At 44.5% G+C, this 12,327-nt stretch overlaps 1 long non-coding RNA gene across 1 annotated transcript; it reads left to right on the top strand.

Moving 5' to 3' along the window:
- Positions 1–960: 960 nt before the first annotated feature.
- On the top strand, positions 961–4,938 carry LOC144579871 (uncharacterized). The gene is made up of 2 exons (XR_013528380.1): positions 961–1,212; positions 3,556–4,938. It is a non-coding gene; the product is annotated as an uncharacterized LOC144579871 (long non-coding RNA).
- The last annotated feature ends 7,389 nt before the right edge of the window (positions 4,939–12,327 follow it).

Genomic DNA, 12,327 nt, shown 5'->3' with positions numbered 1-12,327 from the left:
AAAGAGTCTTCTCTGATCTCGAACCCACAACCTCTTTTAGTCTCTCTTCCCAAGTATTCCCCAGCCCTTGCCAGCAGACCAAATGTCTGAAGAAAATCTTTCTACCCTCATGTTACTTTGTCACATACTTACCATGTCAAAAAAAATCCACGAAGTCCTCCTGAAGACTTGAGCATTTGAGTAGCAAAACTCAGAAAGATTTAGAGAATATTTCTGCTCTCTGCCCTGCCACATGCCTTTCCTAAGACAATGAAAACATTGCTAGCTACTTGCCAGAATGTAAAGAAGTGGCCACAGCTTATTATCACTTAATATGATTCAGCCATAACAATAGTTGCTTACTAGTTGTAGCGAGAGTGACTTCTAACCCTGTATTCTTCAACATTTCATCTTTATTATTATTATTTGATATGGAGTTTTGCTCTTGTTGTCCAGGCTGGAGTGCAGTGGCACGATCTTGGCTCACTGCAACCTCCGCCTCCAGGTTCAAGCAATTCTCCTGCCTCAGTCTCCCAAGTAACTGAGATTACAGACATGTGCCACCATGCCCAGCTCAGCCTCCCGGGTGGCTGGGATTACAGGCATGTGCCACCATGCCCGGCTCAGCCTCCCGGGTGGCTGGGATTACAGGCATGTGCCACCATGCCCAGCTCAGCCTCCCGCGTGGCTGGGATTACAGGCATGTGCCACCATGCCCGGCTCAGCCTCCCGGGTGGCTGGGATTACAGGCATGTGCCACTGTTTGGAAAACTCTGCCCCTACCGCAAAATCTCTCTCTCTTTCCCTCCCCCACAAAGAGGCTCCCTTATCTCTCACTTTACATACCGGCCCTAGCCCTCCCGCCGCCCAGCTTCCCGCCCAGCAGTTCAAACTGACCAACAGTTGCCCACCACCTCGGCTTTTGGCTTCCCCACCCCCCAGCCCTTCAGCCCCCTATAAAACAACCCTGCCCCTCTGAGCGGCGCGGCCATTTTTCCTTTTCGTCCCGGCTGGCCTGCCCGGAGGCTCTTTCCTCTCAATAAAGCCTGAACTTAAGGAATTTCCTCTAGCCTGCGGTCCGGTTTTTTCCGAACGAGCTCAGTCTTCCCGCAGAGGGTAGGTCGGACAAATGGTGCCGAAACCCGGGACGGGAGCTGAGGCTGTTGGCCCGGCCACGGCCCCCCTCCCCGACCTACCCAACACTGGCCCTGCCACCTCCACATTCCGATTAAGGTAAGCCAAGTTTTTCTTGCTTTGCCTTCCCCCGCTTCCCGTCTCCTCTTCCTACGGCACGGTGCAGTTGCTCCCTCTCCGGCGTTCCGCACGGACTCCTTGCCTAGTCTCGGCCGAGCCAAGGTAGTCTTCCATTCCGGCTCCAGGAGCCTTCCGAGGGACAGCCGCCAGACGGGGGACGCCCCTCTGACCGCTTCCCTTTCCGTACTTAATTGTACTCCGGGGAATTTGCAACGAACGGGGACGCCTTTTCGTTGCATCTGCCCATCCGCACTGGAGAGTCTTTAGCTGCGCCTGCCATGGGAAATTCGGAGTCCAAAATACCTCTGAGCACCCCCCTCGGGTGCTTGCTGCGAAATTTTACCAAATTGGGATATTCCCAAACCCTCAGAAAGAAAAAGCTTATTTTCCTGTCCCAGGTGGCTTGGCCCCAATACAAACTCAGTAACCAGTCACATTGGCCCCCGACTGGCACTTTTGATTTCAACACCCTCCGAGATCTCGACGATTTTTGTCGCCGCACGGGCAAGGACAATGAAATTCCTTACGTCCAGGCTTTTTGGGACCTCCGTACCCACCCCAACCTATGTTCTTCCTGCTCCACCTACCAAATCCTCTTATCTCGAACCCCCCGTAAATCTTCCTCCACTACCTCTCCCCCTCCCTACTCCTCACCGGAGGATCTGCCTGAACATCTGTCCTCTCCTGCCAATCTCAGCAACCACTCGCCATCAACGGCACGCCCTTCCCCCACTCCCTCTGCACCTCCTACCTCAGAGGCCATGCCTCGCTCTCCCTCTACTCCCTCCGAGCCCCCTCCCTCAGAGGCTGCACTTCCTCTTGCCTCTCCGGTGGCGGCCCACACCCGCTCCCACCAGCCAGCTATCCTGGCCCCACTCCGAGAAGTAGCAGGCGCAGAAGGTTTAATCAGGGTCCATGTTCCTTTCTCACTCCAAGACCTGTCCCAAATTGAGAAACGTTTAGGATCCTTCTCAGCCAACCCGTCCACCTATATTAAAGAATTCCAATACCTCACTCAAACATAAGAAGCCCTAGTCCGGTACACTCGACTAGATCCAGCCTCCCAAAATGGGGCCACTGTATTAGCCTCCCATTTTATCTCCCAGTCAGCACCCGACATAAGAAAGAAACTAAAGAAAGCAGAAGAGGGGCCAGAGACTCCCATCCAAAACCTGGTAAAAATGGCCTTTAAAGTATTCAATGCCATGGAAGATGCGGCTGAGGCTGCCCGCCAAACTCGCATGAAGCAGAAGGCTGCCCTCCAGACCCAAGCCCTAGTGGCGGCTCTAAGGCCAGCAGGGAACCAGAAGCCCAAGGCCGAAACCCATGCCCCTCCAGGGGCATGTTTCAAATGTGGAAAGGAAGGACACTGGTCCCGAGCCTGTCCACAACCACGGCCACCAACTAAGCCTTGCCCTATCTGTCGGCTCCCGGGACACTGGAAGTCAGACTGCCCCAGCTTCCCCAGGGTGCCGGTTCCTCAAAACAGACACACTGGCGTTACGCAGCCGGCGGTCACCCTCAGTAGGGAGGAGCCTGCTTGCCAGGAGCCGACCTCCGAGGGAGCTCCGTTCCCCAGTCTACTAGGGCTGCTAGATGACTAGCGGGGCCCTGGCTTTCCGACTCCGGTTACCCTCGCCGAGCCTAGGGTCACAAGACATGGGGGCTACCTACTCCGCACTTCCTTCTTATTCTGGCCATCTCACCCCTTCCCAGGTCTTAGTCATGGGAATCGATGGGACCCCGAGTATCCCCTATCAAACCCCACCACTCATGTGCTCATATAACTCCACTCCCTTCACCCACTCCTTTTTAGTAATCCCCACCTGCCCAGTTCCCCTTCTGGGGTGAGACATCCTTTCAAAGCTGAAGGCCGTCATAACCTTCCCCACCGCCAGCCCACACAGCCTTTTTCTCCTAGCCCTCAATACTCTGCCTCAGAACTCCAGACCCTCCAGTCTACCCCCGGGGTACAGTTCAAGGATGACTGGGCCTTCAAGCATAACCTCCTCATCCTCCCTGAAAAGCAAAGGTACCAGATAATCCAAGACATCCATAATTCACTCCACATTGGGCCTAAAGCCTTATACCAGTTCCTCAACCCACTTTTTCACCCCCACAGCTTCCTCAGTACCATATAGGAAGATCAGTCCTCATGTACTGTCTGCGTGAAAACTAATTCCCAGGGTTCCTGTCATCCCCGGCGCCAGCTTCATCAGCTACGCGGGTTCCTACCTGGCCAAGACTGGCAAATTGATTTCACCCATATGCCAAAGCACAAACAGTACCGGCATCTGCTAACCATTGTTGACACTTTTTCAGGCTGGATTGAAGCTTACCCCACAGCCTCTGAGTCTGCCGGGACAGTAGCCACTCATCTCATTCAAGACATCATCCCACGCTTTGGACTCCCAGCTACCATACAGTCAGACAACGGCCTAGCCTTTATCTCCAAAGTCACTAATGCCGTTTCTACCTCTCTAGGAATTCAGTAGAAGCTACATGCCGCCTACCATCCCCAGTCCTCTGGTAAGGTAGAACGGGCCAATGGCCTAATAAAGGAGCATCTGACCAAGCTCATGCTTGAGCTCCGCCAATCCTGGGTAACCTGACTTCCTATCGCCCTCACCAGAGTAAGAGCAAGCCCCCGGGGCCCATCACAGCTTAGCCCATTTGAGCTGCTGTATGGTTGCCCCTTCCTGCTTTCAACTCCCCCACCGCCAGAGACTACTCCTCTAGACAGCTACCTCCCCTACTTTACTCAGGATTAGGAGGAGGGGCACTAGTCCACTCTCACCTGGCTATAGCCCGACTGACCTCGCAATTCCAAGCAGCTATTGATGACTCTACTGAGTCTTTAGCATCACTCCAACGACAGATCACCTCAGTTGCCCAAGTTGCCTTGCAGAACCGAATAGCCCTAGACCTGCTCACTGCTGAACGAGGAGGGACCTGTATCTTCCTACAAGAAGAGTGCTGTTACTACATCAGTGAATCCGGCCTAGTAGAAACCCGAATCGAGAGCCTCCAGAAACTCAAAACTAACCTGTAGAGTCAGAAGTTCTCGGCTGAAGCCACAGCGTGGTGGTCTTCCTCTATGTATACCCTCTTGTCACCATTGCTTGGGCCCCTAATAGCCGTTTGCCTAATCTTACTTATTGCTCCTTGCTTTCTCCAGTTCCTACAGCGGCTCTTTCAAGAACTGACTGGAGTCACCATCCACCAGATGCTGCTCCAACCCCACCCTGAACGAGTGCAAGAAACAGACCTCTCCCCAAACCTCCAGGCTCCTTAGGAAAAGAAACCTCTTCAGAACCCCCCGTCGACCCTTGTCAGCAGGAAGTAGCCAGAGAGACAACCGACGCCCCTGACCCCCTCTTTTTCTTTTCTTTAAGGAGTCGGGAATGTTTGGAAAACTCTGCCCCTACCGCAAAATCTCTCTCTCTTTCCCTCCCCCACAAAGAGGCTCCCTTATCTCTCACTTTACATACCGGCCCTAGCCCTCCCGCCGCCCAGCTTCCCGCCCAGCAGTTCAAACTGACCAACAGTTGCCCACCACCTCGGCTTTTGGCTTCCCCACCCCCCAGCCCTTCAGCCCCCTATAAAACAACCCTGCCCCTCTGAGCGGCGCGGCCATTTTTCCTTTTCGTCCCGGCTGGCCTGCCCGGAGGCTCTTTCCTCTCAATAAAGCCTGAACTTAAGGAATTTCCTCTAGCCTGCGGTCCGGTTTTTTCCGAACGAGCTCAGTCTTCCCGCAGAGGGTAGGTCGGACAGCCACCATGCCCGGCTCAGCCTCCCGCGTGGCTGGGATTACAGGCATGTGCCACCATGCCCGGCTAATTTTGTAGTTTTAGTAGAGACGGGGTTTCACCATGTTGGTCAGGCTGATCTCATACTCCTGACCTCCGGTGATCCACCCGCCTTGGCCTCTCAAAGTGCTGGTATTACAGGCGTGAGCCACCATGCCCGCCCAATATTTCATCTTCCTTAAACAGCTATTTTAAAAAGAGATACAGTGGGGTGTCTTAGGCAGATTTATGACCTCTCTGCCCAAATATGTCCACACCCTCATCCTCGGTGATGATGGTATGTTTTGTGGTGGGCAGGCATAGGCAGACCTGCCCCAATGCCCAAGGAAGCTGATAGGCTGAAGAAAGAGGCTGACAAATCTAGTTTCTTAGAAAGAAACATTTAATAGGGACTTGTGAAAAGAACGATATTTGTGTCTCTGGCAGTGGTGAGATAAGATGGTGGATCTCCATGCCATTATCCCCCAGACTTATATACCACAGGGAATAAGAAGGAACGTGTAGGAGAACTGAAATAAAATAACATCAAGGTTGCTTGATCTAAGGGTCTGATTTACAGTAAGGACCTCCTTTTAAAGGTACAGGTACACTGGAAACCTTAGAGGCCTTCCTAGAACTGGGGTTAATCAGAAGCCAAGATGGAGGACTAGCATCCAAGGTGGAGTTCCTTTAGACTCCACAGTATACTACATGGCAAAGGGAAGTACTAAGGTTCCTTGTCAACTGACCTTGAAATAGGCAGATTTCTTGGATGATCCAGGCAGGCCTAATGTAAATAAAGGGTCCTTTAAAAGTTAAGACAGAGGTAGTAGACAGAGGGAGAACCAGAGAGATGGCAGTGTGAGAAGGACTCGACTCAACTTTGTCAACTATGAAGATAGAGGCTGGGGTCATGAGCCAAGGAATGTGGCCAGCCTCTACTAGTGGAAAGGGCAAGGAAATCAACACTCTCCCGCAGGGACTGGAGAAAGAAATGGACCCGTGCTGACTTTTAATCCAGAATTAATAAAAGACCAAGCTTAAATTATACTTCGTCAATTAGTTAGCTTTGACATATTTAGCAAGCATAAGTAAGTCCGGTCTCGATTTTAGCCTGCTGTGACTCATTTGGGTTTCTGAACCATAGGACAGTATACATTTGGGTTATTTTAAGCCAGTAAGTTTGTTGTGATTTGTTACAGCAGTCGTAGAAAGTGAATACATGAGCTATTGCAGAAACACTGCAACATTTGTAGGGAGAACACCTGAGTTTCAGTCTCAGCTTTTCATGTATGTAATCTCTATCGCTTTCTCATATACTAATGGTTTTTAATCACGCAGAGATTTTGAAATGAGTCTGAAGGATATAAAGGCATAAAAAACTTACTTGATGCATAGGATCTCTGAATCCTAAATATGCATGGGCTGAACAAAAGGCCTTCATGAGACAAAAAATGATAGAACTGAAGGGAAATAGACAAATCCAGATTTTGACTCAAACACATCAACACTTCTTCTCAGATTAATCAATAGGATAGGTAGAGAGAAAATCAGCTAGGATGTCGGCCACTTGACCTGACACACAACATTCCAACAACACGAGAATACACTTTCTTACAAGAATATGTGGAATATTCACCAAAGTACACTATATTCTGGGTGATAAAACAAACCTCAATAAAGTCAAAAGAACTGAATCCATACTAAGAATGTTCTCTAAACCTAACAAAGTTAAGTGAGAGATTAAAAACTGAACAATTTGGAAAACAATCAAATATCTGGAAGGCAAACAACACATTATTCCTTTTTATGATGGAGTAGCATTCCATCGTATATGTATATTTATGCATGTATATGTGTATACATGCATGTATACATATGTGTATGTATATGATATACATATACATATACATACATGTGTATACATATATACACATATACATATACACACATATATATACACACATATATATACACACATATGTATATATACATGTGTACATTTACATGATTTATATATATCACAGTTTATCCACTCGTTGATTGATGGGCATTTGGGCTGGTTCCATGATTTTGCAATTGCGAATTGTGCTGCTATAAAAATGTGTGCACGAGTATCCATTTCATATAATGACTGATTTTCCTCTGGGTGGCTACCCAGCAGTGGGACTGCTACATGAAATGGTAGTTCTACTGTTAGTGCTTTAGGGAACCTCCGCCCCGTTTTCCATAGTGGCTGTACTAGTTTACATTCCTACCGGCAGTGTAGAAGTGTTCCCTGACTGCTGCATTTGCGCCAACATCTACTGTTTTTCGATTGTTTGATTATGGCCATTCCTGCAGGAGTCAGGCGGCATTGACTGCGGTTTAGATTTGCGTTTCCCTGATCACGAGTGATGGTGGGCAGTTTTCATGTTTGGTGGCCATTTGCATATCTTCTTTTGAGAACTGTCTGTTCATGTCCTTAGCCCACTTGTTGATGGGATCGTTTGTTTCTTACTAATTTGTTTGAGTTCACTGTAGATTCTGGATATTCATCCTCCGTCAGGTGTATAGATTGTGAAGTTTTTCTCCCAGTCTGTGGGTTGTTTACTCTGCTGACTGTTCCTTTTTCCATGCAAAAGCTCTTTAGTTTAATGAGGTCCCAGCTATTTATCTTCATTTTCATTGCATTTGCTTTTGGGTCTTTGCTAAGGAAATTCTTGCCTAAGCCAGTGTCTAGAAGGAGTTTTCCAATGTTATCTCCTAGAATTTTTAAAACTTCAGGTCTTGAATTTAAGTCCTTAATCCATCTTGAGTTGATTTTTGTATAAGGTGAGAGATGAGGATCCAGTTTCTCTCTCCTATATGTGACTTGCCAATCATCCCAGCACCATTTGTTGAAAAACGTGTCCTTTCCTCACTTTATGTTTTCACTTGCTTTGTCAAAGATCAGTTGGCTATTAAGTATTTGGGTTTATTTCTGGTTCTCTATTCTGTTACACTGGTCTATATGCCTATTTTTATACCAGTACCATGCTGTCTCTATTTATTTAAACAAAATTTTAAAAATTAAAAATATATAAAAATGTTTTTAAAAATTACAAAAAGGCACTGAGCAAAGAGTAAGTCACAAAGAAAATTATAAAATATGTTTATTTATTTTTATAGAGATGGGGTTTTTCCATGTTGGTCAGGCTAGCCTTGAACTCCCGACCTCAGGTGAGCCGCCCACCTCAGCCTCCCAAAGTGCTGGGATTACAGGTGTGAGCCACTACACCCGGCCATAAAATATGTTTAAACTGAATGGAAGGAAAAACACAACTTGTCAATATCTGTGGGATATAACCCCATCTCTACTAAAAATACAAAAATTAGATGGGTATAGTAGTGCGTGCCTGTAGTCCCAGTTACCCGGGAAGCTGAGACAGGAGAACCACTTGAATACTTGGGAGGCTGAGGCATGAGAATTTCTTGAACCCAGGAGGTGGAAGCGGCAATGAGCTGAGATCACACCTCTGCACCCCAGCCTGGGTGACAGAGGGAGAGTCTGTCAAACAAGAAAGAAAAGAAAAAAAAAGAAAAGAGAAAAGCATTAAAACAAAACAAAAAACAAAAAAAGAGCCTCCAATGAAAGACTGAAGCTTGCACCTTAGGAAACTAGAAAAAAATACAAATGTAACCTAAAGCAAGCAGAAGAAATAAAATAGTTAAGAGCAGAGACTTAGTTAAATTTAAAATAGGAAACAATAGAGAAAATCAACCCAAAAGTTGGTTCTTTGAAAAATGTAATAAAATAGATAAATAAACGTCTAGCAGTCTGAAAAAATTAAATTCATGTCATTAAAGAAATGACATGAATTACCAATATTGGAAGGACATCATACCAATTTTGTATTGAAAAAGTAGCTATTAAACCCAAAACTTATTAAAAAAATAATGTCTTCAATAGTACAAATAATCTTAGCTCATAAATTCAAAAACTCAAGCAAACTGACAAATTCCTTCGAAGGCACAAACTATAAAAGAAGAGTAGAAAACATGGATAATCTAGATCTCCTACAGAAACAGATTCATGCTTAAAAACATTCCAACAGAACAAAATCTACACTGAGATGCCTTCCTTGATGATTTCTCCCAAGTAGTTAAGCAGGAACTAATACCTGTTACCGTACGCACAAACCTCCGTAGGGTAAAACAGGAAGTCAGTTTACGGAGCCCGCCTTATCCTGTTACCAAAGACATTACAAAGTCAACAAATAAAACTTCTCCCCCATGAACCTGGAACAAAACATGAGCAAATGAATCCAGAAACATATAAAAATGGTAGTACATCGTGGCCAAGGGGGATTTATCCCAGGAATATAAGCTTGGTTCAGCTTTCAAAACTTGGTCAATATACTTCACTACATCCACAGACTAAAGAAGAAAGACCATATGATTACCTCGATGCCTGTAAGAAAAGCATTTACAATTCAACATTTATCACAATAAAATATTCAGCAAACTAGAAACAATATTTCCTTGACTTCACAAAAGGCATCTAGTGAAAACTTACAGGTAACGTCATACTTTATGGTGCAAGAATGAATGCTCATCCTCCAGGATCAGAAACAAATTTAAAGAACTCACCTCTGACTGTCCTCATTCAATACCATACTAGAAGTCCCATTCAGTGCAATAAGATGAAAAAAAGTATTTTTAAATGGCATGCAGGTTACAGAAATAAATAAAACCATGTCTATCAACAGATTACATTATTATCTGTAAAGAAACTTTCAAAAAAAACCCCAAAAGAGCTATCAGAACAAGCAGGTACATTTAGCAAGGCTGCAGAATAGGTCAATATACAAAAATAAATTGTATTTCTATGTGCCTGTTTTTCACATAGAAATGGAAACTGTAATTTTAAAACAACAGTATTGCCTATGCCAAAAAATATAAATTATTTAAGTGTAAATCTGATAAAGTAAGTGCAAAGGCAATTCAGTGAAGAAAGAATAGTCTTTTCAACAAATGGTGCTGGAAGAATTGGACATCCATGTGCAAAGAAATGAACGTTGAGTCATATCTTGCAACATACGCAAAAATTAACTCAAAATGAATCCCAGACCTAATAGTAAAGCTGAAATCCATAAGTAACATAAAAGAAAACATTTGTGAACGTTGGTTAGGCAAAATATTTTACATATGATGCCAAATGTTGATTCCTTTAAAAATGATCAATGGGACTTAATCAAAATTAAGCATGTCTGCTCTTTGAGACACTATTAAGGCTGAGCATGGTGGCTCACACCTGTAACCCCAGCACTTTGGGATGCCACAGCAGAAATATTGCTTGAGATTAGGAGTTCAAGACCAGCCTGGGCAATATACTAAGACAATTCTACAAAAATTTACAAAATTAGCTAGGTGTGGTATCATGCACTTGCAGTCCGAGATACTCAGGAGGCTGAAGCAGGAGGATCACTGTGTGCAAGTGTTGCCTTCGAGATTGCAGTGAGCTGTGACCACCCTCTGCACTCCAGCCTGGGTGACAGAGCAAGACCTTGTCTCTAAATAAAATATTTTTTTTACAAAACACCATAAAATATATATCACAGAAAGGCATTACATAATGGTAAAAGGATCGATGCAACAAGAATAGCAAGCAATCCTAAATATATTTGCACCCAACACAGGAGCACCCAGATACATAAAGCAAGTTCTTAATAACCTACAAAGAGATTTAGACTCCAACACAATAATAGTGGGAGATTTTAACACTCCACCATTAATATTAGACAGATCAGCAAGACAGAAAATTAGCAAGGATATCCAGAACTTGAACTCAGACCTGGACGAAGCAAACCTAATAGACATTTACAGAACTCTCCACCCCAAATCCAAAGAATATACATTCTTCTCAGCACCACATCACACCTACTCTAAAACTGACCACATAATTGGAAGTAAATCACTCCTCAACAAATACAAAAGAATGGAAATCATAAGAAACAGTCTCTCAGACCACAGTGCAATCAAATTAGAACTCAGGATTGAGAAACTAACTTAGAACCGCACAACTTCATGGAAACTGCACAACTGACTCTTGAATGCTGACTGGATAAACAATGAAGTGAAGGCAGAAATAAAGATGTTTTTTGAAACCAATGAGAATGATGACACAACGTACCAGAATCTGGGACACATTTAAAGCATTGTCTAGAGGAAAATTATACCAATAAATGCCCACATAAGAATCAAGGAAAGATCTAAAACTGACGCCCTATCATCAAAATTGAAAGAGCTAGAGGAGCAAGATCAAAAAACCTCAAAAGCTAGCAGAAGACAATAACTATGACCAGAGCAGAACTGAAGGAGATAGAGACACAAAAAGCCCTTCAAAAAATTAATAAATCCAGGAGCTGGTTTTTTGAAAAGATCAACAAAATAGACCACTAGCCAGATTAATAAAAAAAGAAAAGAGAGAAGAATCAAATAGATGCAATAAAAAATGATAAAGGATATCACCATCAATTCCAAAGAAATACAAACCACAATCAGAGATTACTACAAACAACTCCATGCACATAAAAACCAGTAAACCTGGAAGACAATGGACAAATTCCTGGACACTTGCACCCTCCCAAGCCTAAACCAGGAAGAAATCAAAACCCTGCATAGACCAATAACAAGGGCTGAAGTTGAGGCAGCAATTAATAGCCTACAACCAAAAAAAGCCCAGGTCCAGATGGGTTAACAGCCAAAATCTACCAGACATACAGAGGAACTGGTACCATTCCTTCTCAAACTATTCCAAACAATCCAAAAAGAAGGAATCCTCCCCGAATCATTTTATGAGACCAACATCATCCTGATACAAAAACCCAGCAGAGACTCAACAAGAAAAGAAAACTTCAGGCCAATATCCATGATGAACATAGATGCAAAAATCTTCAATCAAATACTTGCAAACCAATTGCAACAGCACATCGAAAAGCTTATCCATCAAGATCAAGTAGGCTCCATCCCAGGGATGCAAGGCTGTTTCAACATACGCAAGTCTATAAACATAATTCACCACATAAACAGAAGCAAAGACAAAAACCACACGATTATCTCAACTGATGCAGAGAAGGACTTTGACAAAATTCAACAGCCCTTTATGCTAAAAACTCTCAATAAACTCGGTATCAACAGAACGTATCTCAGAATAATAAAAGCTATTTATGTCAAACCCACAGCCAATATTATACTGAATGGGTAAAAACTGGAAGCATTCCCTTTGAAATCTGGCACTAGACAAAAATGCCGTCTCTCACCACTCCTTTTCAATATAGTATTG

Source organism: Callithrix jacchus, chromosome 17 (genome assembly GCF_049354715.1).
Source record: "Callithrix jacchus isolate 240 chromosome 17, calJac240_pri, whole genome shotgun sequence".
Taxonomy (NCBI): domain Eukaryota; kingdom Metazoa; phylum Chordata; class Mammalia; order Primates; family Cebidae; genus Callithrix; species Callithrix jacchus.
This window is presented reverse-complemented; position numbering and strand designations above follow the sequence as displayed.